Source organism: Odocoileus virginianus, chromosome 32 (genome assembly GCF_023699985.2).
Source record: "Odocoileus virginianus isolate 20LAN1187 ecotype Illinois chromosome 32, Ovbor_1.2, whole genome shotgun sequence".
In the NCBI taxonomy this organism is placed as follows: Eukaryota; Metazoa; Chordata; class Mammalia; order Artiodactyla; family Cervidae; genus Odocoileus; species Odocoileus virginianus.
In genome coordinates, this window is record NC_069705.1 from 26862460 (window position 1) to 26887061 (window position 24602).

A 24602-nucleotide genomic window follows, 5' to 3' on the forward strand; every position below is an offset into this window, starting at 1 on the left:
TAGAATTTTTTATTCTGCTTCCTTTTCCTACATTGTAGCATTTTTATGTTTCTGTAGAACTTTATAATTTTCACATTATAATTATATAATATGCTGCTAAATTCATGTGCCATAATTTATTTTAACAGATAATCTATTCATTATTAGGCATTCAGGTTGTTTCAGATGCTTCACTATATTCTTTATTAAGTGAACAAAAACTATACATGTTGCACTGCTGATGAAGCTATTAGGTTTAACTGGACAAAAAATTATCACAAAACGTTATGCTAACATAACTGAAATTCTCTATTCTCAAGTCTTCAGCAACATCCCCCATTTTCTCAACTCACAGACTTACAAAAATGAGAGCTTTGCAACCAGCAGGATTTGGCAGAGAATAAGGGTGGGGCCAACTTGCAGTCATTCCCAATCCTAGAAAATAATTTTAAATGTAGACTGTGTCATTTTTCTTGATGGTCTACAGAATAGCTTGGTATGTAAATGTGCTTAGGGAAAAATGTAATTTACATTGGCTTAAATATGCTTAAAATTATTCTTTTTTTTTAAAAGAACTAAAATTAGGAAAAGCTTAAATGGGAATTTTGCTCATGCTTTTTCCAACTTTTACACTAGAAAAGAAGATATCCAAGAGAAATCTCTGCATACTTACACAAGTGGAAAGAGAACAATGTTTGACACGGGCCAATTATTGTGAGTGCACCCAGAATGCTGTCAGATGATCAGAAATAGTATGCTGATGTTCTTTAATGAAGCTCTGCAGACCCTCCATCCAATATGAGGTGTTCCATTAGTGCCAGCACTGGGTCCTTCGGAAGATCTCAGACATAAAACCTTGAATCAGAATGCCAGGCATCTTTATGCTCTGCCAGACTCCCAGGAGGGAAAGTTAGAGGGAAAAAGATGAGAGAAGGCTACTGGTGATCCCTTTTTAGGGTGCACTCTTGCCTAGGTTCACAGCAATTAATTGACTAATTAATTTCCAAAACTGGTCCAACCACCAGCTTTCAGAAGAGCCTATGAGAGAATCATCTGCTGAGTGGGAAGGAAAGAATTCATGTAACTCTTGCTGGTTCTATCACTGCTTAATTTGACTTCGCTGTATCTAGTCAACTCATTATCATCTTCTGTAATGGGTCTCAGAGGGAGGGGTGGGAATGGGTAGCTGCGATACAGATAATACTGAATTGCAGAGAAGGCAGGGTACTTTCTATTAGGCTTTTGCATATATCATATGCTTAAGAAGGAAGTATGTTTATCTTTCTAATTATGTTTTGCTTAGACTAATTTTCTTTTTAATTCCCATGCCAATGAAAAAGCTATTTTGTATTACATGGATAGTAGGGGAAAACAGCCTAAGTTTTTAAATCTTCAAGATAAAATTGACGAAATTAGTAAACTACAAACCTGAAACACAGGCCTCTCCAAAGCCTCAGTTTGAGCCTTCATCACCCAGACTCTTCACCAGACTCCACAGTATGGCTTACTTCTGTCTTCCTCCTCTTCAGCCCCGCAGCCGAAAGGGAGCCCAGCGGCTGCAGAAGGAAGTGACGCTGGCTTCACACCGAGGTCCTGACTCACCCACAGTTGAGGTGCCAGAGCTGGGGGAAGGCTTACTGCCTTCGCTGCCACTAATTCCTCAAGGTCTTCATACCCTTCATCCAAGGGCCTCTGAGTGTGTTAACCTACTGAAAGAAAAAGCCCAGACAGCTAATGCAAACGGCAACTTTTGGGCCTGCCCTCCTCCAACATAGCAATGCATCTAAGTCTTCTCTCCCAGGATGCTTCATCTTATCGGAAGTGACCCTCACTGTGTGCGCCTGCTCTTGTCCCAGTTTAAAGTGTTTAAATAAACTTTAGTTCTTTCTTTATTAAGGTCCTGCTGTTGATTCTCAAGAATCCTATCTTCTTTCCATAACTGCATCTTTTGCAAAGGAACTTGTTTTGTCTTTCAAAAGTATTGATGGGAGGCCAGGTGAGCTTCAAGAAACTTTTGGAGAAAACAAAACACCAATACTTACTTCTTTTCTCTGTACATTTCTGGTATAGTGATGCAACTCTCCTCTGGCAGGCAATTGGCTGTCGCTCATCATCTAGTAAATAGGAGATCACTTACAAGAAAGTTGAGAAAGAAAAGCATCGGTATAAAATGTAATCTGTCATTTTAGTAGAGGGATTGTTTGAAAGCACATCTCTCTATGCTAGTCTCCTGTTTAAAACCCTCCAGTGATCTAGCATCCATGGCATTAAAACTCTATGTCTTATAGTTGCAAATTTTCCAACTGGTCTTTCTAGGTTCATTTGTGTCACTCCCCTGCTAAGCTAATGCAAAAGTCTATTTTCCATTCTCCTAAGGCGTCATGTGTTTAAGTCAATATAATTTAGGACAATGTCATCGTTGACAGAATATGGGCTCACAGCCTGAAAAAAGCTCCAGTCCCACATCCACCAACACATTTTTTGGGAGTGGGGGGGCCAAAGCTTTATTATCCTTGAAAAAGCAATACTGAATGCTACCACTCACCCTGTCTTTTCGGTCTATTTCTTTATGAACTAAAAAATAGCATAAAACTAAAATGCTGCCCAAATGCTTCTTTGGATGTGCAGTTCCCTGGGCTTGTGGTCATAATTAACACGGGTGAGAAGACTTACTACATTTCTCCTCTCCATGTCCCTTCCCTATGCCAAAGAGAAGGTGATTTTATTATAGATAAATTCATCTTTTTCCCTTTTTTACTTATTAATTGACCTACAATAGTATGTAAGTTTCAAGTTACTACAGAGTGATTCAATATTTTTACACATTTTACAAAATGATCACTGTGACTCTTAAGGTTCGTCTTCTTGGTTGCAAATGGCAAGATTTCTTCCTTTTTTTAAGGGCTGAGTAGTATTTCTTCCTTTTACTCCTCACATATTAGAAAACCCTGTTGGCTTCTGTCCAAACTATACTCAAAATTGACCACATCTCCACCACCTCTCCTCCAGTCCCCCAGACCCCCCCAAAGCCCCCTAAAGGCACTCCTTCTCACTTCATTGCCCCTTTAAGGTCTTCCTCACAAACGAGTCAGAGTGATCCAGTTAAAATGTGAGTTACATTACATCCCTCCTCACTGAGCACCCTTTAATAGCTTCCTTCCATCACACCATAAATCAAATCCTATGCTGAAACTCATCCTTCAATGTGCAACCTAATCTTGCCTGCCACCTCCTCCATCTCATCTGCTTCATTTCCTGCTACTTCCCCTGCTCACTGCACTTCAGCATCAGACTGACCACTTTATATTTTCTCAAAACACCAAGCCCCGGCATGGGCCATTTTCAATTGTTTAGAATCTTCCTCCAAAACTTCTTACACAATAGGATTTCCTTATTTGTCATGCTCACTGCTCATTTTTATTTCCCATCTGTAGAATGTAAGCTCCCCACGGGCAGAATTCTTTGCTTTATTTACTGGTCTGTGATAAGTAGCTAGCTAAATAGCTCCACACGTTTTTGGAACTTAAGGATTGGTCATTGAATGAAAAAATATTGGCTGTTATTGTTGATACTATCAATAACACAAGCTACAATTGTCTTTACACACATACACGAGTCACACAGCTTCATTTCTTTTTAGCATCAAACAAAGGACTCCCATCACAGATTTAACACTTTTGAATATCAATCTTATAAGAAAAGAATGAAAGAAAAATAATATAATTATTTTTGTACTGAGTTAGTCAGTCAGGCTTATGTAATTAAGGTTTCTCAAAAAATGTCTCCTTTTCTAATAGATGATAAAGCCTAATATTTACATTTCAGGCTTTGTTTCTACTACAATCCAAATGGATATTTATCATCAGTATTCAGGGCATGTTTTATAGAAAAGTAATAAAAAATGCCTACTTAGACATTTCAGAAAGCCATTTCTGTATGACGAAAATTTCAGGCTCTCAGGGACTCAGTGAAATGAATGTCATTTTATCTATTACTGCTCCAAAGAGGGCTGGTTTAGTATGTGGAATCATTGCACACACTCCTGAGGCAGTCTGCTTTGGCATTTTTCATTCAGAATATTCGGATGAGACCATGGAGGCTACATGTTTGATTATTCAACTGCAGGCCAGGTAAGTCCAAGTGTTGACAGTATGGGAATCCTATCATGATACTTCCTGCCCATGTTAGCCATGGTTTTCCCACCACTGCAATGATCTTCAACTGTGTAATCAGTTAGACTTTAATTCAGCTCAGAATTAATCTAGAAGTCTGAGCATTTCTCTAGTGTACCACTGCTGAGGATTAGCCAAAGCTGGATTCTAAGTTCAGAGATCAGGGGCAACAGAGGAGACAGGGAGTGTAAGGAAGGACTGCCAAAATAAAGGTTGGCTTGCATGGATATGTCTGCTTTATCCCCTTCACAGCTATAAAAATCTGGAAGACCAGTTTATTTTGGAAAATCAATCTTTAGTATACATCACATTTTGAAAAAAAAAATGGTTTATATAAAAATGTATACCAAAGTTGCCATGGTATACATTACAAGTGCATATATATTACGTATAAGGAGAAAAATAAAATCTGCTTTGTATTTCTACCTTTGGGAAGACTCCAAAAACCATTCCACCAAGCAATAGGCTATTTGATCTCCACTTTGTTTTGCTCCTTTTGGAAGCAGTGAAATTTGTATGATTAAGATTTAGAGAAGTCCTCAGGTGGTCATGTGCTAGAGTACTTTAAGGACCACTGTTCTGCATTAGCTAGCTATTCCTCTGGGTTTTGTTTCTTTAAGTGAGAAGCCATCCTTAATATAAAACACAGAAAAGCCTCAGTGTAGCTGGCTCGCTTTGGTTGAAAGAACCTAAGCCCTGGATTATGTTGCTTGGGTTCAAATCCCAACCCTGCCACTGACTAGCTAGACAAGACTGGGTGTGTTCCTTAATCTGTCTCTGCCTCTAGGTTTTCTCTGTAAGGATAACAATAACACCTTCCTTCAAGGATATCTTAGGATTTAACTTACTTTAAATAATGCTGTATTCATCTGCTTAGGCAGCCCCAATAAAATACTGCAGACCACGTAGCTTAAACAACAGACACTTATTTTCTTACAATTCTGGAGGCTGGAAATCCAAGGATAATGTGTTAGCATAGTTGGTTTCCAGGGAGGACTTTCTTCCTGGCTTGCAGACAGCAGCCTTCCTGTTGCAATCTCATCCGGCCTATTCTTTGTGTACATACACTCCTGGGGTACCTTCCTCTTCTTAGAAGGACCCCAGTCTTAATGAACTAGAGCTCCATTCTTGTGCACCCATTGTAAACTTAATTACTTCCTTGGTGGACCAGACAATAAAGTATCTGCCTACAATGCAAGAGACCTGAGTTCGATCCCTAGAATAGTGAATCCCTAGAATGGCTACCCACTCCACTATTCTTGCCTTGAGAATTCCATGGACAGAAAAGCCTGTCAGGCTACAGTCCATGGGCTCGCAAAGAGCTGGACACGACTGAGCAACTAACACTCTCTAAATATTGCTAGTCAGTAAAGATCTACTTATAAAAATACAGGACTCCTAAAAAAAATAAAAATAAAAAAAATACAGGACTCCTTAGTGGCCCTGCTCCAAAAACAGTCATAGGAGGGTTTAGGGCTTCAGCATATGAATTTTGGGAGAAGAAAATTCAGAGCAACTACACATACACTGCCTGGCACACAGTAACTTCACAATAAATACCAGCTCTTATTTTGTGATATGCTTTTACTTTTCCCTCAGATGTGTATATGAGTCCTACTTTCAACATTTACCACTTTGGTTGGTGAAAAATCCAGTTTATAAGTAGAAGCACATTTACATGAATCATCCCCAATGAATGCATTTATTTAAAATGACAGGGAGTGTAGTTTTGAGATGGCTTCAAATGCAGACATATACACCTGTCCCATTAATTATGTAAATTTATGTAATTTTGTAAAAGACACCTGACTGTCATCTCCTACAGTACGTCATTGCTCAAAGTCAGCAGACTGTGGTCTGTGGGCCAAGACTTGCTTTTGTACATCATGTGAGCTAAGGATGTTTTCTACATTTTTCAAAGTGTGGCAAAAAAAACAACACACACAAAAGAAAAATATGTGACTAAGACTTCATGTGGTCCACAAAGTTGAAAATATTTACTATCTGGCCCTGTACCGAAAGAGACCCCTGACTCTGCTACATGGAAGGAGTTTAATTTGAGCCTTCAAATACTTTCATTTCTTATCATGTAAACACCTTGGCTTTTCTCTATCCTGAGCAAAGTCTTATTAGTTACTCGTAATATATTCTCCTCATCCTCTTTATTTTGGGGAGGTGTAGTTCTACAGTCTCTAGCATGTCTGACCAACTTTGGAGAAATGTACCAGGTATTCTCACATTTTCCCAGTTCTAGGGACCCAGTGATGGCCTCAGAAGTGAGCAAGGATCACTTGAGCTGCTTTTTCTGTTTGTACCTCTCCTGATCAGACTGGAGCTCTTATTTCTGGCTTCTGTTGTCCTGCACATCTTTGAAAACTCCTTCCCTTCTGCTTTCCTTCTTCTGTGGGCTGGGAAAAGAAGAAAACAGAAATCAAGTCACTACTGAAGAATACTTTGTATCTATTGGGTTTCATTAGATTCTGTTCATATGTTAGGGTTTTTGATTCTCATAACTTTATGACTATACATAAGAACAGCAAAAGCTAGAAAAAGTTTTTGTGAATTTAGAGTTAAGGATGCAAATTGAAATACCTCACTGGCTCATGGAATCCAAAGAATACATTTATTAAAAGTTAGAAGAAGGGACAAGTTAAAATTAGGCCAGAACATCCCTTACATCTTGCTTCTGCTTTAGTCTCTTTCACATGACAGTAGCTTATTTTCTTATAGAGACTTGGCCTCATAATCATCAACATCTCCTAAACTCTGTGTGTCAGAGCTTCCCAAACTAAAAGGGGACTGGATTATTCAGTTTCAGTAAAATACACACACACACACCCCAAAATCCAAGCAAACAGAAAATCCAGAAAGGATTTCTAATTGGCTTGATTTGGATCACATATCCATTCATATACCAATTAATTATGAAGAGGAAAAAGAATTTTAATTGGCCAGTTTGGATCCTGGAAGAACATGGAGTCTCCCAGTTTAGCACATGGAAGTATTTCCTAGGAAAAGAAGAGTTCCTAGCAGATAATCACATAACTACCTACATGGTAACATTTTGGCGTATCTAGTAAGCCAGACACTAGAATAGATATTTGCATGTGTTTTTAAAAGGATCAGGAAAAGAAATTTTTGCTTGTGTGAAATAAGTGAAGTGAGAAGATATCATATGATATCACTTATATGTGCAATCTAAAATATGATACAAATAAACTTGTTTACAAAACAGAAACAGACTCACACAGAAAACAAACTTATGGTTACCAAACAGGAAAAGGGGATGGGGAGATAAATTAGGAGTTTGGGATTAGCAGATATAAACTATTACATACAAAAATAGATAAAAACCAAGGCGCTACTTTATAGCACAAGGAACAATATTCAATATCCTTTAATAATGAAAAGAATATGAAAAAGAATATATATGTAACAGAATAACTTCGCTGTATACCAAAAACTAACACAACATTGTAAATCAACTCTACTCAATTAAAAACTTTTTTAGAAATATCTTTTTTCCTACAATCCCAAAGGAATTGAGAATTAAATTCTTTATCATTATTGCCATATTATATAATTGGTACATAAAATTTTTGCCTTTAGAAAAATGTACAATTACAAAATCAAGATTTATGAAATTACAAACCTCTGGTAGACATTTTGTCTTTTGTTCATTTTCTATAAGTCTGTTTGTCCAAGTCAGAATTTTTTTTTTAAATGGAACACTTGCTCAGAGTTCTAGGCAGTCTATTACCCCATTTTCGGTAAAATGAAAAAATAGAAATGCCAAAGGAATCAGAGTCTCATGGATGGATGCTCTCTAGACAAAGAGTTGGGGTTTTACAATCTTGGCTGCCCACTATAATCACCTGGGAAATTTTTAAAGGTGCTTATGACAGGACCACGCCCCCCAGAGATGGTAATTTAATTGGTCTGATTTAATTACTTGGTACAGGGAGGGTTAAGAGCTCCCTAGGTGATTCTAATGTGCAAGCAAGACTGAGAATCATGGCGTAGGTGGGTACTGATGAATTCAAGGTCAGTTGGGTGTGTCTGTGGGGCTGGGCACTGGAGAGAAAGATTTTCATAATCAGTCGACTCTCCAAGCCAACCGAGTCATGTGCCACCAAGTAAGCTGGCTACAGAGCCTCCTAAGACCAGAACAAAAGCATCCAATTCAGCTGGACTTCACATTATCTTGAGATTTTTTTGCTCTGGACATTTACTTTCACTTTCAAAATTTTCTTTTTCTTAAAAATCAACCCAAATGTTACCTTTGCATTTTCCTAGTGGCAAAGATCATACCATAACAGATATTTTATGTTATTGACTATATTTCTTCTGTATTTTGCTGCTACTGATGAAGCAAACGATCCCAGAAAGATTAAACACACATGAAACAGCCTGGATAACATGTACTGTAGGTACAATGGCTTTGTCTGATTTGAGTGTGTCTTGAGATTCAGTATTATAGGGAAAGAATATTTCACTTGAACTACAAACTAGAAACTGAAATTGTCCTTCAACTGGAAATAGTCAACCACAATGGGATTTCAAGGGGAAGATTTAAGAGCAGCTTCAAAGAAGTCAGAAACTTAAGGACAAGAAGATGCTGATATGTTAGGAAAGTCTACAATATTTGCTTCTGTGGTTTTGAAGATGTAAATAGAAACAGCCATGTCAAAGAACTTCTATAATTAGCTTTCATCCTGATTCCAAAAGTTGCTTATTATAGAGCTTTTAATAGTATGTGAAAACCACGGCTTAAAACTCTTGGTTTGAATTTTCTGGCACTTTAATGAAAAAATTAGTATTTTCAAGCTGGGGGCGAGGGGGGGTGGTTCTCTAAAGTCATATGCTAAGCAAGTAAAAGTCTTCTGTTGCCGGAAGGCTTTGGGGGAGGGTGGATGCCCTGGTAATTTTCTCCTCCCCGGACATAGTTCTCTCTAAGAGTCAGAGAATGCATTTAAATCAGAAATGAAATGAATTACTAATCTAAACTGTGGGTGTAGTTATGGACAGACACTGGTATTTAGACCAAACAAATGTGCTCTTTAAACACAGTGATCATACCCAGTTGTTCTTCCAAAACCACAGCAGAGAACGATCTTGCTCAGTTAATCATACCTCCCTGCAGAACCGCCACCTCGAAGGGTGTCTGTGTTCAGCAGCGAGATGGAGCGACCACATCCTACCTTGAAAAGTGAACCCTCCTCATTGTCCCTCAATCCAGACTGCCAGGCAACATCAGGTCCATCTTGTGAGCTCACCAAATGTCCTGTCTCTTTACTTGTTTCCCCATCCTGGTGAATTCCTTGTAGGTCTAAATCCTGGAGATATAAGTCAAATCTGGAGAGACTTTGAATAAGCCTCCACCACCTCCAACCAGATTTTATCCACATGTAAAGTAAACCAGGTGGGAATTTATGTAGTCACTAGGTCGCATCTGACTCTTTTGCAACCCCATGAACTGTAGCCTGCCAACTTTCTCCATCCATGGGATTTCCCAGGCAACAATACTGGAGTGGGTTGCCATTTCCTCCTCCAGGAGATTTTCCAGAGGGATTGAACCCGCGTCTCCTGCATTGCAGGCGTATTCTTTACTAAATTCTGTCTGTAACTGAAAGAACACAGTATTATTGGTGAGTGGTCAAGGAATATTAATGGCATTCTTGAGTTCCATTCAACATTTTGCTGAGAAGTTTTAGGAAAAAAAAAAAAAGAAAGAAAAGCAGTCGTGACTGATGGAATCAAATAAGTGAACCACGTAAAACTACAATATTTTAACAAACCAGGGGAAAAAAATTAGTTCTGGATTAGTCTCTCGGATACCACATAGGAAAAGTCTAGCCTGGCACACCCCCTAATTTGCAGAAATGGCAGTGAATCTTGGCATATACCCTATAGAAATGTGTCAAATAAGATTAGTTCTGGGTTCCGCCAAGAATTCAGGATACTGCTTGATGATCACTGTGGGATTCCCCTGGACTGCCTTGAATCCATCCAACATAAACTGAAAAACTTGCAGCAGTGGTGAAATAAAGAACCTTTATTTCTCAAACTTGTCTGTAGAGACTTTTTAAAAAATATCCATACTTATAGCCCATCCCAGAATGTCTGAATCAGAATCTCTGGTGGTATGTATTTTGAAAAAATATTCATAGAAGTTTCAGATGAACAGCAAAGTTGAGCATCTCTGAATTTAGGTGAACAGAAGGGATTAAGTTTCCCATAGGAAACTAACTAGCTCTTCTAAGGGTAGAGGGACTAAAGACTTGAGGGGATTGTTCCAGATCATCTCAGCAGTCCTTTCAGGTGAACTCAAATCATTCAAGATGTTCTAATGAACAAGACTGGTTACAGAAAGGAGAAAGGACACTCTTTAATGGTAAGAAGTCTCTGAACATCAAAGAACTGTACACTTGAAAGCATTATTCCAATCAACTTTGTTCTGCAAGAATTAAGTTTGGAGATGACTTTTATTTTTGCTGTTTGCAAATTTTACAAAAAAGAATAACTCTTTCAATTAGACAAACTTCTATTTTCTGTAATATACCCTTCATGTAAATATTTTCCTGTTTTTACATTTGTCACATCTCATCCTCGAGAATGCTTCCCTTAGAAAATGTTTGCCAAAATATGACCATACAGTTCATAATTAAATTTTGTACAATTTCTTTGATGAAAAGGAGTATATATGAGAGAAGTTTGGACTAACATTTATTGATCTCCTCATATATATCCATTTAATTATGGACTGATTAGTATTATTCTCATTTTACTGTTGAAAAAAATCGAAGTTCAGATTAAGAGAAATCTCCAACACTGTACAGCTGTTAAGTTATAGTATCAGTATTTAAAACTCAAGTCTGGCTGATTCCATAGTTCCTATATGCCAAATTGTACTATACCAGGACAATAAAAGCATGTCATTTAATAATTCATTTGGAGGATTAGTCTGTATTCACAGCATGGCCATAAAGACTAAACAACTGAGTATCTAATAAGACTTTTTCATCTTTCGTATTTTCCAATTTTTCACAAAGGAGTATGTAGATACTTTAAGGAATCATTAAGAGGATCCAGTTTTTAAAAATATACTGTCTTCCTAGCCAACTAAGAAACAAAAGATTAAGGTAGGTGGGGACCAAAATTTTACCTTTATTGTGGACAAAGTTTAAGCTGAAGGATATGACTTAGGAGGAAAGTGGGCTTCCGATCATTGAATTCCAGTTTTAAAAACTTATTCATCCAGGTACAGGCAGCCTTCAGAACACTGGAAGTTTGAAGGAACAGAGTTAAATGTATACTTTCTGTAGCCAGGCTTCCTTTTAAGAGAAAATTCTAGATTTCTCCAAACTCACCAATCAGAGAAGTTGCCCCACTGGCAGTAGAGAAAGTCCAGCACACACCTATGATCTCCCTTCAAATGGGGGCGGGGAGGGGGGGATCAGAATTTAAAAAAAGAAAAAAGTACTTCTCCTGGTCAGAAACCTGTACCAGGAAGTGTTTCACATGCTTGATAAAACTGTGTAAGGACACACCCAATGTTAAACTTTATTTGCTTAGTTAAAGGCAGAAGCAAAGGCTAGCAAAACAGCTCCCACGTTTTTTTACAGACCAGTTCACTGAAGAGGAATCAAGCACATATTAAAGTCAAGGGTTTGAAGTGACATAAATACTATCAGTGTCAGAGAAGCTAATAATTAGGACATTTCTATTGTGCTAAAAAAAAGTCTTGCTTTTTGTTTCCTCCATCTCTGGGGTAAAAATTTGCCCTAAATTTAGGTATCTTTGAGGACACATTCCTCACCATAAGTCCTTGGTTGTGTACTAAGATAGAGAGACTGCAGAAAGACAGCTGTATACACATAGTTTTGAATGGTCTTTTGGTTCTTCTTTAGTCTGTTTGAAGAAATATTCCCATCAGTTAATATTCATAAAATGTAGGGTACTTGTTCTGCTGGTGGTTCATTTATACCAGCATACAACAAATGAATTCATAATTAATGTAAATTAAATTAGTTAAATAATTTCTAATAATTTCTTTCTCTTCATGAGTTTTTAATTTATCCTTCAAAATTATGTGTAATAAATATGAAGTCAGATTTCTGAATAATTTAGGGCAACTTTCCTACCCCATTCTCATAAAAAGTTCTTCTATGAGATTTCTAAATTTGAACCAATATTTGTTTGATATAACATCTCAAAAATCTGGAAAATTCTAGTGCCAAAGGGCACTGGGTCTTAATACCCTAATTTTGTAGATAGGGAAACTTGGACTTGAAAAGATTAAGTGATATAATGAAGATCACAGAATAACTTCTTTAGTAGAGTGGAAACTGGAGTTAAGTTCCTCCAACCCCTGAAAGAGCTTTTCAACACCAGACAACTTTGTTTTTCAATTTAGTTTCATACTACGAATGTCTAGCTTAAAAATTCTATTTCCTAGGGCTTCCCAGGTGGCTCACGGGTAAAGAATCCACCTGCCAATACAGGAGACACAAGATCTCTGGGTCAGAAAGATCCCCTGCAGGAGGAAATGGCAACTCACTCCAGTATCCTTCCCATGGAGTCGCAGAGAGTCAGACACGGCTGAACACGCATGTCTATCCAGGATGGTATTTCTCAGTCCTAGTTGCTTTGTTTTGAAGTTTAATTTGATAGTACCTTTTTTTGCTTTAAATCTGGTATGATTCTACAGAGGGAGGAAACTGTTCTTTTATTGCCTTTATTGTTGCTTTTTATACTGTAGTATTAAAAAACTTAAAAAAATATTTAAATCACATGATAGCAAAGTCCTTAGAAAGCATTTGGTTTATCTCCATTTAGCTCTAATTATAATTGTCAGTTCTAACCTCATGAAGGGCCTGCATGTGCACTTTCCATTGACTAAACATTTCGGCACTTGACTTCGGTTTCCCAGACTTGGTATTTCATTTGGATTTGACTCCCATCACCTGCATTTTGCAGGGGTTCCCTTTGCAGTTTCCAATGGTACATGTCAGATTGGGAGAAATGTCCCTGCCTGTTTATTACATTAGAAGATATTTAAGTGCATTTCCCAAATAAGATGTCCTGTTTTCCACCTGACTGCTGCCAGTAACTTCAAAATCTCTGGGGATGACCAAGTCTGTTCTCAGAGGTTCTCCTTGGAGTCTGATCGTGTAAAACAAATCTGCTTCTTTTCCGGATGCACTTGGAAGTCTCTCTTTTGTTCCCACTTCATTTAAAAACATGTTCAGCTGCTCCACACCAGAGGAAAACATTTCTGTTTCACCCAAAGATTTTTGCATCCACCAAGGTTAATTAGATAGATTTGTTGTCCAAAATTTGAAATCGGGTTTTGTGCCTCTTAGCAATGATTTCCATCAACATAATGCAGCCATCATACTTTTCCAACACAAAACATATGAATCAAGGCATAGAAATGTCTTGATGTAAAACAAACTGTAAAATGCAATATCATGTAGCATATGTCTACGCAGTGGGAAACAACCGGTTCCAAAAGAAATGAGCCTAATTTTCTGACCCACTGGTGTGAGAGGGACTGGACTTGGATGAGGCACAGAAGAAGCCATCTGAAGATGTAGTGTGCCAGAGGAAAGGGACATTTTGATAATGCTGCCCTGCTTGGGAGCACATCCACTTTGATAGGAGACCTACTCTGATGTGAGCACAGAGGACAGAGTGCCGGAAATGGATCTGTTCTCTGGTCAGTTTCCTCTGGCTCCTTTCACGGCTGCAGCAGCAATATCCTGTGTACTCCAGTGGAGCCTTCATCAACAACTTCTCTCAGGACAGGGAAAGTTGGAAGTCCTCATCTATGAGCCAGATTTCCTCTGGATTAAAAAAAATTCATATAATTGAAATAGGATTACATGTTTAGTGTTGAAGTATTGATGGATGGCTTTCTTCCTTCTGCATGTATGGACCAGCCTAACAATCTGAATTACAGTCTGTACATGGTCTAAATGTCTCTCCCCACCCCATTTTGGTCTGTTCACAACCTTCAGCCAAAAAAAAAAAAAAAGAACAGGATTTCTCAGGAACTGTTAAGGAGCCAAAAAATATGCTAGACGCATTAGATTTATGTCAGATGTAGGATCTAAAAGAAACAAGAAATCCAGGAAAAGTTTAAAAATCAGATTGAGTCTAAGAGGAAGCAGTCTCTGGCGTGGCGCCTGCATGGACAGCAGGAATGATGCAAGGAGGGCTGTAAGTCACTCATTTCCCAATTAGACCTGATTTTCCCTGATGGCACCATAAAACCATGTCTCCACACAGCAGTAAAATTCATATTCCACTGATCAGTCAGGTTCTTTATTGCTGATTAGGTTTCCTGAGTAAGTTCAGTAGTAGCCCTAATGAAATAGCTTCAGATTTGATGGATGGAAAGAGATGGAGCCTCGTTTAATAGTACTGTTTCAGTTAAGACCTTCACAATTCTTGCCAAATGGAAACTGAAATAAAATTTCAGCACATCCAGTCTGGCCCTTTTCATGAGAGAGAGGTTATTGGTTCTGAAGCACCACCAAAGCAGCATCATATGGGAATGACCAGCAGGTCTGGACTGTGGCCCCAATCTGTCCAGAACCGTTCACTTCATTCCATGGTCAAGAGTTTCCTTTCCTGTAAAACAGGAACCAGAGATCTCCTCCAGGTGTAACCACTATGGTCCTAGGAACAGGTCAAAACAAATGTTCTAATCACATTGAGTCTGGTTTCCTTCATGAGAATGCTTCGGCCAAAATAACCACTATTAAAATAGTGTGTGAGAAATGAGGTTTGGGGTACCACTATTTATCAGGCAAAGCTATGATTTTTCCAGTAGTCATCTACAGATGTGAGAGCTGGACCATAAAGAAGGGTGAGCATTAGTGCTAGAGAAGACTCTTGAGAGTCCCTTGGTCAGCAAGGAGATCAAACCTGTCAATCCTAAAGGAAATTAACCCTGAATAGTCACCGCAAGGACTGATGCCAAAGCGCCAATACTTTGGCCATCTGATTCGAAGACTCATTGGAATGACTCATTCCAGTGACTCATTGGAAAAGACCCCGATGCTGGGAAAGATTGAAGGCAGGAGGAGAATGGGATGACAGAGGATGAGATGATTCAATAACATCACTGACTCAATGAACATGAGTTTGAGCAAGCTCCAGAAGATAGTGCAGGACAGGGAAGTCTGGCATGCTGCAGTCCATGGGGTTGCAGAATTGGACATGACTGAGTGACTAAACAGCAACAAATTTATCAGGTAAATGGATCAAATGTCTTCTGGGCACTTTGGATAGGACCATACATCAAAGACCTATTGGCATGAACTAAGCATCTGAGAGGCATTTGGGGCAGGACCAAATATCCTACAAGGGGAAAGGAGAGGAGACAGCAAACACTGACTTGAAGTGAAGAGGCTGGACAGCAGGCCCCTAGACCAGTTTGCACAGAGGACATGATTGACAGAAAGCAGCCGTGTGTCCCTTCCACTGCTGTTAAAACCAGGAGGTCACGGCTGTGCAGAGAGGGGGGTTAAGGGCAGCAGGCACAGCTCTGAGGGGACCAGTGCCCCCGCAAGCCCTACACAAATGCAATGTAGGCAGAGCTCTGATCTGGCCGTGTTCATCTTCCTCCATGAAAACCTCTTTCTGTGTTCTCTTCCCTCCTTCACGTTCAACAACACAAAACACCCAGACGTTAGTCCCAAGGAAATCAGTCATCCCCATCTCAACCAGGAACCCAGGCTCCTAATTATCCACTTCTACTTATTTACTAAAAAACATTCCATTCAGGGATCCTATGCCAGTATGTATATTCATGTGATTACAATAATTTGCCCATGAGAATATGAAAAGTGATCTTTAACCTTCCAACTGGTAAATGTTTACATCCTAAAGTACTTCTTCTGTTCTCAGGAGGAATTCTAATTTGTAATATATGGAGATGGTATGTCTCAGCAGTGGTTTCTATGGTACCAGAGTGCCATTCATCCAAACTCCCACAGGGAATGAAACAAAGAAATTAACTTTACTTATCTCATTTAATCTTCACAAATTAGTGAAGCAAGCTTTATATATATATTTTTTTACCTTTTATAATAGACTGAAATTCAGAAAAGGTTAAATGACTTGCCCAGAACTTAGTAACTCCATGTTCTAAACACTCAACATGTTTTGTACTTTATGTCAGAATTTTTAATATGAGTATTCAGAAGTATTAACTTCGAAGGCAAATTAAGAGTCTTTTCTGTGTATGATAGTAGAACATGGGACTGTTATTCCTAAAAAGAGCAGGTGCTTTTAGTCTGGAAAGACCTGAGTTTGAATCCCAGTTAACTTGATCTGCGATTAAGGGAAAGGTCTTCAGATGTTCTGAGAATCACTTTTGTCTCCAGAGAAGGGTAATGGATGTTTAAATGAATTGGTGTATTTAAAGACCTTGTGCCAGTAGACACAAGCCCTCTCTAATGTTTCAAATTTTTGAGAAGTAAAAAAATAAAAAATCCTGTGTTTGGAAAATTATACTTAGATTTCTAAAAATTATAAAAAGCTATTCACAATTGTTATCATAAGGGCCTACTTACCATATCTCCATTTTTAAAATGTACCAATTAGAGCAATTTTTAAAATTTTTTCTTGGAAACCTACCACATAAACACTGGTGCTAAAAAAAAAACACACATTGCTCTATAATTGGGAAAGTGCTCCTGAATAAGAGAAGATGTTATAGTAATAATACAGGAGAGTGAATTAGTGCTACAGAACTAGAGTGTTATAGATCTAGAGGTAGAAGTTATATCTTGGTAGCCAATTCAATGGCTGGTTTAGACCTATTTTACAGCTCAGAAACTGAATTAAAGAAACCAATCAGTCTACTTTTTCAGGTTTTATTATTGACAGCCTTCAGATAATATTTTTATTCATTTATTACCATTTTATTTTATTTATCCCAAAGAGGAAAAATAATGCTGAAGGCCAAGTTAAGAAAAGATTTTATAACAAGGCAGTTTTCTGTGACTGAGCCCCTCAGTAGAAAAAAATCACAAAAGTGAACTGGATTCAGGCAAAGAAAGGAAGAGTGAAACAACGTGGCATTTGGAAAGTAGGAAACACTACAAATGTTTCCTGGGGAATATAACAAATCTCTCTTCTCTCTCTCAATATATATAAAAACAAATACGGGAAAATAAACAATGCTCTTTTCCCTTTACTCCTGACTATTCTGAGAAACAAAACCAGTAAGATACATACACATATATGTATGTATTAAGAGTGGAAGGGGAAAAAGTATTTGTTCAACTTTACGGAGGTTTAATTGTCACAAAAAATCGTAAGCTATTTAAAGTATGCATCATGAAAGCATTGCTCCCATCTAGTTAATTATCACACTCACCACCACACACATTTACATATTTACCTTTTTCAACATGTTTTATTCCTCTTATAGCTGAAAGTCTGTTCCCTCCTTTTACCAACCTCTCCTTATTGCACCCTCACCCCAGCCCCTGGCAACCACTTTTCTACTGTTTCTATGAATTTGACTGTTTTAATCTTTTTCAGATTCTACATATAAGTGATCTCATGTAGGATTTGTCTTTTTCTATCTGGCTTATTTCACTTGGCATGATGCATTCGAGGCCCACCTATGTTGTTACAAATATCAAGATTTCCTTCTTGCCTCCTGGCTGAATCATATTCCACTGTGTGACATATATATTTATATATTCCACATCTTTATCTACTCATCCATTGACAGACACTCAGGTTGTTTCCATACCTTAGCTGTTGTGAATGCTGCTGCAGTGAGCATGGGAGTGCAGATATCTTTTGGTGTCCTGTTTTCATTTTCTTTGGATGCATACCCGGGAATGACTTGCATAAGGTAGTTCTTTCTATTTTTCATCTTTTGAGGAACTGCCATACTGTGTTCCATAGTGGCTGCAGCAGTTCCATCAACAGTTCCATCAACAGTGCTCAGGATTCCCTGGAAAAAAGGCATTTTTTATGATAATTTTAAATCAGATCATACCATATCTGAAGCTAGTCATCCCTGGAATGTCCCAATTGAAGAGCCTATAGATTTCTATATAGAAAAATAGCACTCGTTTGATTTCAGTTACTTACGATTGAGGGATTATTGATTGATGCGTAAGTAACTCAAGCTAAAAAAAAAAAAAAGCACTAAAGCTATTTTGTTATTTCATGTGCTTAGTCACTCAGTCATCTCCTGCTCTTTGGGACCCTATGAACTGTAACCCACCAAGCTCCTCTGCCCATGGGGATTCTCCAGGCAAGAATACTGGAGTGGGTTGCCATGCCCTCCTCCAGGTGATCTTCTGCACCCAGATCTCCCACATTGCAGGCAGAGTCTTTACCGTCTGAGTCACGAGGGAAGTCTAAGAATTCTGGAGTGGGTAGCCCTTCCCTTCTCCAGGGTATCTTCCCAACACAGGAATCGAACTGGGGTCTCCTGCATTGCAGGCAGATTCTTTACCAGCTGAACTATCAGGGAACATAAATATTCCTAAAAACACTGAAGGTGTCTAAGTGAGAAAACCATTCATAAAGGCAAAAATAGCATTCAATACACATACACCCATATAAATACTACCTCTATATCTGAAGCTGCCAAAAATTCCAACCAAACAGGATAGGTACCCCTAGGCTTTAATACACTGGAATTGTTTCAATTCCTTGCTTTTCATAAGAAAGATTTTATTTCCCCGGTTGATCAGAGAGCATTCTTGGAGAAAAATCTGTTGATATTCCCCTTGCTGAGTTTTAAATAGCCTGAGTATGTGTGATATATCTTTTGTAGTGAGTACTTTAGAGAAAAAGCATTGCTTTTAAATCTCATGCATGCCCCAAATGTAATGTGAAATAAATTCCACTGTGAATGAGCTCCTGCCATGTCTAAAAACTGAATTGTAATATGCAAGTTTCTCTGAGACAGGTCATTTTTTTGTGGTCTTAAAAGCAGCAAAGCTAAGAGGACTGATAAATTTTAAATCTCTCTAGCAGATTTCATGTAAAGCAGTAAGTTTACATCTCTATGCAACTCTAGTAGCAAAAACATGAGTAATTCATTCTGAGTCTTCCCTGGGAACTCAAGCCTGTTCAATTAACAGGGTATATTTTACTCAACATAGGAAAGTTGTGAATAAAAAATAATAATGATACCAACTGCCTTGAATCTGCTCTCCAGAAATTTGTGTTTCATCTTTGAGATGAACCTAGTGTCAGAGAGTGTAGTCTCTCAAGTTTTCCATCTTATTTTTGGTATCCTTCTGAAACTATCAGATTGTAATTAAAAGCTCTAAATCAGGGTTTCCCTGGTAGCTCAGGTGAAGCGTCCGTCTGCCAATGCAGGAGACATGGGTTTGATCCCTGATCCGGGAAGATCCCACATACTGCAAAACCGCTAAGCCTGGGTGCCACAGATATTAAGCCCGTGCTCCAGAGCCCAGAAGCCGCACCTACTGAGTCTACTTGCTGCAACTCCTGAAGCCCTGCCCGGAGCCCATGCTCAGCGATAAGAGAAGCCAGCGCAGCCGGAAGCTCACACACTGCAACAAAGGGCAGCCCCTACTTGCCGCAACTAGAGAGAAGCCCAAGCAACAGCGGAGACCCAGCAAAGCCAAAAATCAAACAGCAGAAAATGTTTATTCAATTAACATTTATGGAGATAATGTTTTTAAAAATCTGGGAATCAAAATCACTATTTGGGGGATCACTGCTGCAGGAAGTAAAGAGCTGAAGTTCCCTTCATGATTCTCTCATCCCTCAAGGGTGAGGAGTCTTTTTTGAACTCTCAAAGAACATCTTACCTTTCCTAGAGACCCTTCTCAAATGCAATAGGAACCTAATTAAATGGCAATATCAGCCATCGATTATTGAGCACATACTACATGCCAAACAGTTGACTTGCTTTTCATATAGTATCTCTCCTCATACCTCATTAGCATCTTTCATATATCATGTTCCTTTCATATACTGCCTTACCACACCATAATCTTTCACATACAGGTCTTGTTATTTGCAGCTTAAAGAGCCCAAAGAGATCAGTGTTTATGTATGTGTGTTAGCTGCTCAGTCGTGTCCGACGCTTTGTGACCTCGTGGACTATAATCCACCGGGCTCCTCTGTCCATGGGATTTCCCAGGCAAGAATACTAGAGTGGGTAGTCATCTTCAGGGGATCTTCCTGACCCAGGGATAGAACCCGTGTCTCACACACTGGAAGCAGACTTTTTTTTTTTTTTAACCATCTGAGCTACCAGGGAAGCCCAGTGAGGTTAATTAAGCTCACACTGAACTAAGGTCACAGCGTCTTTAAAGGAGCCAGATTCAAACCCTGACCTGTCTGTTATCAAAGCCCGGGTTCCTTCCACTCCGCTGTGCATTCCTGAAAACGTGCCTCCAGGGCCTCATACTGAAGCTGTGAAGTAATACATTAACACAAATACAGTCATAGCGGCCCTGACTGGCTCTTTTCTCCCACACCTCAGATCATTCCACCAACTACTAAAGCATAGTCTGTAACCTGAGAAAACGTCTTCCCAGAGGCATTTCACCTGCAATCACCGAAGATAAGAAAGCATTCCATATGCCATGCTGCTCTTAACTCAGTCCACAGAGGTCAGCCCTTCACTGTTACCAGAGTTTCATGACTGAGCAGAGGAGAAACCAGTGGACCAAAGGGACATTCATCTAACAGATAAGACTTGCAGATATCAGCTGCCGAGTGACAGTCACGTACCATGCACTGACTACTGTGCGTGTCCAGTATGAATTGAAATATGCAAAATAAATAGTTGAGCACACAAACTTTTTTTTCCAAAAACAAGTCATTTGCAAATGCAAATTGAGGTCACATAGGCATGAACTGTAAAATAAGCGTTAGGACATTTCTGTTTTATCTCTTCAGCTCCAAGAACTTCACAGCTGCTCTTAATGTGTGTGTGAATATTTTATGTGTGTGTTTTGAAAGTAATGTATTACCTTTCTTAAAATTCTCTATAAATGGCAGACTGTGGCAGAAATGTTTCTCTCAAACACCAAAGCTTTCCTAAAACACTGAACCTTATTCTCAGAACCCAGTGTGTTAGAAGTGAGGTAAGCAAGTGTCATTTCTTCTTAAAAAGAAATGTATCATTTCTTTCAAACATAAGTTTTTCCCTTTAAAGTAATTTTACTGGCCTCTGGAAAACATTTGTATAAAACATTAGATTTTATAGATTTTTTAAAAATTTCCTTTCCATACTCTTATCAGTTATATGCCATTGAAACTGACTGAGCAGCTGTATTGGTTAAAACAATAGAATAAGAATGTATCAATACTCCGTAATGACCTATACTGGAAATGAATCTTTTAAAAAGTGGAGATATATATATATATATCTGACTCACTTTGCTATATAGCAGAAAGTAAAACAACAGTGTGAATCAACTCTGCTCCAATAAAGATTTTTTAAAAAGAATGTATTATAAATTCCTCTATAGTAAGATATGTGTTTTTTAATTGTGGCAAAATACCTGTGACATAAAATTTGCCCTGTTAACTATTTTTGAGTGTACAGTTAAGTAGTACTAATTACATTCACATTGTACTGACTCACCACCATCTCTAGAACTTATTTTTCAAAACTGAAACTGTACCTATTAAACAATAATGCCCCGTTTTCCCCTCCCCTCAGTCCCTGGAAACTATCATTCCATCTTTTGTCTCTCTGATTTTGACCTACTCTAGGTACCTCATGTAAGTAGAATTGTACAATATTTATCTTTTTGGGATGGATTATTTCACTTAGCATAATGTCCTTAAGTTTCATTCATGTTGCAGCATGCATCACACTTTTCTTCCTAAGGCTGAATAACAGTTCACTGTATGCATATGCCACGTTTCATCCACTCGTTTGTTGAGGGACACTTGGGTGGCCTTCTTCGGCTACTGTATGTAATGCTGATATAATCATGTGTGTTCAGATATCTCTTTAGGATCCTACTTCCACTTCTTTAGGTCTGTGCCAAGAAGTAGAATTTTTTCTACTGTATCATAGGATTGCATGCTGAGTCGCTTCAGTTGTGCCCAACTCTTGCGACCCCATGGACTATAGCCCACTAGGCTCCTCTGTCCTGGGGGGTTCCCAGGCAAGGATAGCAGAGTGTGTTGCCATTTTTTTCTCCAGGGGATCTTCTCGACTCAGGGATAGAACCCAGGTCTCCTGAATTGCAGATGGATTCTTTACCGACTGAGCCACCAGGGGGCTAACCCCTATCAAATACAAATGACGTGCAAATATTTTCTCCCAATCCATGCATTGTCTTTTCACCCTTTTCATTGTGTCCTTTGATGCAGTTTTAAATTTTTGATGCAGCACAATTATCTTTCATTTTGTTACCTGCGCTTTTGGTGCCGTATAGAAAAAATCACTGCCAAATCCAATATCATGAAGATTTTCACCTAAGGTTTATTCCAAGTTTTATAGTTTTAGCTCTCCCGTTTGGGTTTTTATGCATTTTGAGTTAATTTCTGTATATGATATAAGGTAGGAACTCAACTTCATTTTTTTTGCATGTGGATATATATATGTGTGTGTATTTGCCATCAATTCTCATTATTCATTCATGGAAGTTTTGTCCTACACAGTCATTATAGACACTGAATTAGGGAATACTGAGCCATTGCTCTTAGAGAAATACAAGGTCACTCTCCTGAGAGGCTGTGGTCACACTTTTGCCAACTAATCAATACATAATCTTGTATTATGTGTGTTTCTGTTTAAAGATACCCTATTCAATGTACATTCTTGATTTATTAATGTTGAGCTCAGAGCCAACAGCACTGTGACTCATGGCTGAATGAAGCTTATCTAACATACTGATTTTCTGTATAATATAAGCCCTGCTCTTAGGAACACTAGAATGCACTTCAACACAATGTTTGGGGTGACTTTAAAGAGGAAAATCACCAACGAAAAATATAAAAAATGAGAAAAAGGTGGCACTAAATGGGCTGTGAAAAGGACACTGTATCCAGTAGAAGAGCAGAAACTCGAAGGCAGAGGGTCACCTTGTTCCACCTCACTTGGGCGCTCGTGCACAGGTTGACTCAAGTGTTCTGCTACTCTGCCTGTTTCTGCAAACGACCATGAAATCCCCACATGTATTGATGCGGGGATTACAAATACATTTTAGTGGGACTTCCCTAGTGGTCCAGTAGTTAAGAATCTGCCACCCAATGCAGAGGACACGGGTTCCACCCCTGATCAGGAATCACATGCCGCGGGCAACTAGAGAAAGCCCACGCACCACAACAAAGACCCAGCTCAGCCAAAAATAATAATAATTTTAAAACACACACGTAAATACATTTTAGTGAGTAGGCAAATTTGAAAAAATCGAATGCATGGATAATGAGGACTGTGCAAATATGTGTTTCGACTTTGCTTCAGGAATCCTTCTTTCTTTGACATCCATTGAGAGAAAGAACTGGATATGCATAAGCTGTGAGAATAATATGTATATGCTTAGTCTTGGTCCCATATCAAGGACTCTGATATAATTTAGTTGGGTTCCTCCTCCCACCCTGGCCCCGAGAACTAACTTACCCTCTCTCACCCACAAGCATCATTTCAGGAAGCACTGAGAAAAAGATGTTCATTCTAATTCTGAAATTATACTCTATGTGGTTGTTTGATCCAAATCATTGACTATTCTGAAGACAGGTCAGGTTGACTCAAGTAAATAAATACCTGTCTCTTGGAGAGATAGATGTACCTTACTTAGCAAGACCCAATGTCCTAAAACACTTGAGCAGGTGACTCAGATACTTCATCTGGCTCCAGTGTCACTTCTGACAGGAGGAGACACCCCTCTCTAAAAAAGTACTAAACAAGCAAGGGAAAATAGTGCATAGGAACCTGGAATGTTAGGTCCATTAATCAAGGTAAATTGGAAGTGGTCAAACAGGAGATGGCAAGAGTGAACATCAACATTTTAGGAATCAGTGAACTAAAATGGACTGGAATGGGTGAATTTAATTCAGATAACCATTATATCTACTACTGTGGGCAAGAATCCCTTAGAAGAAATGGAGTAGCCCTCATAGTCAACAAAAGAGTCCAAAATGCAGCACTTGGGTGCAATCTCAAAAACACAAATGATCTTTGGTTGTTTCCAAGGCAAACCATTCAATAGCACAGTAATCCAAGTCTATGTCCCAATCACTAATGCCAAAGAAGCTGAAGTTAAATGTTTCTGTGAAGACCTACAAGAGCTTATAGAACTAACACCCATAAAAGATATCCTTTTCATCATAGAGGACTGGAATGCAAAAGTAGGAAGTCAAGAGATACCTGGAGTAACAGGCAAGTTTGGCCTTGGAGTACAAAATGAAGCAGGGCAAAGGCTAAAAGAGTTTTGCTGAGAGAAAGCACTGGTCATAGCA

At 38.7% G+C, this 24602-nt stretch overlaps 1 long non-coding RNA gene across 9 annotated transcripts in view; it reads right to left on the minus strand.

The window, feature by feature from the left end:
• Positions 1-658: 658 nt before the first annotated feature.
• LOC110135089 (uncharacterized) overlaps positions 659-24602 on the minus strand; it is a 77190-nt gene continuing 53246 nt past the window's right edge. For 5 of the 9 annotated variants that reach the window (XR_011485157.1, XR_011485156.1, XR_011485149.1 and 2 more), the window contains 6 exons: positions 17932-18138; positions 11317-11433; positions 6467-6559; positions 2022-2111; positions 1408-1688; positions 659-834 (listed from right to left, as the gene is read on the minus strand). This is a non-coding gene — a long non-coding RNA (uncharacterized lncRNA). Of the gene's footprint in view, positions 835-1407; positions 1689-2021; positions 2112-4999; positions 5100-6466; positions 6560-11316; positions 11434-17931; positions 18139-24602 lie in introns of all 9 variants that reach the window. The other 4 variants (XR_011485151.1, XR_011485152.1, XR_011485154.1 and 1 more) reach the window with 4 other exon arrangements.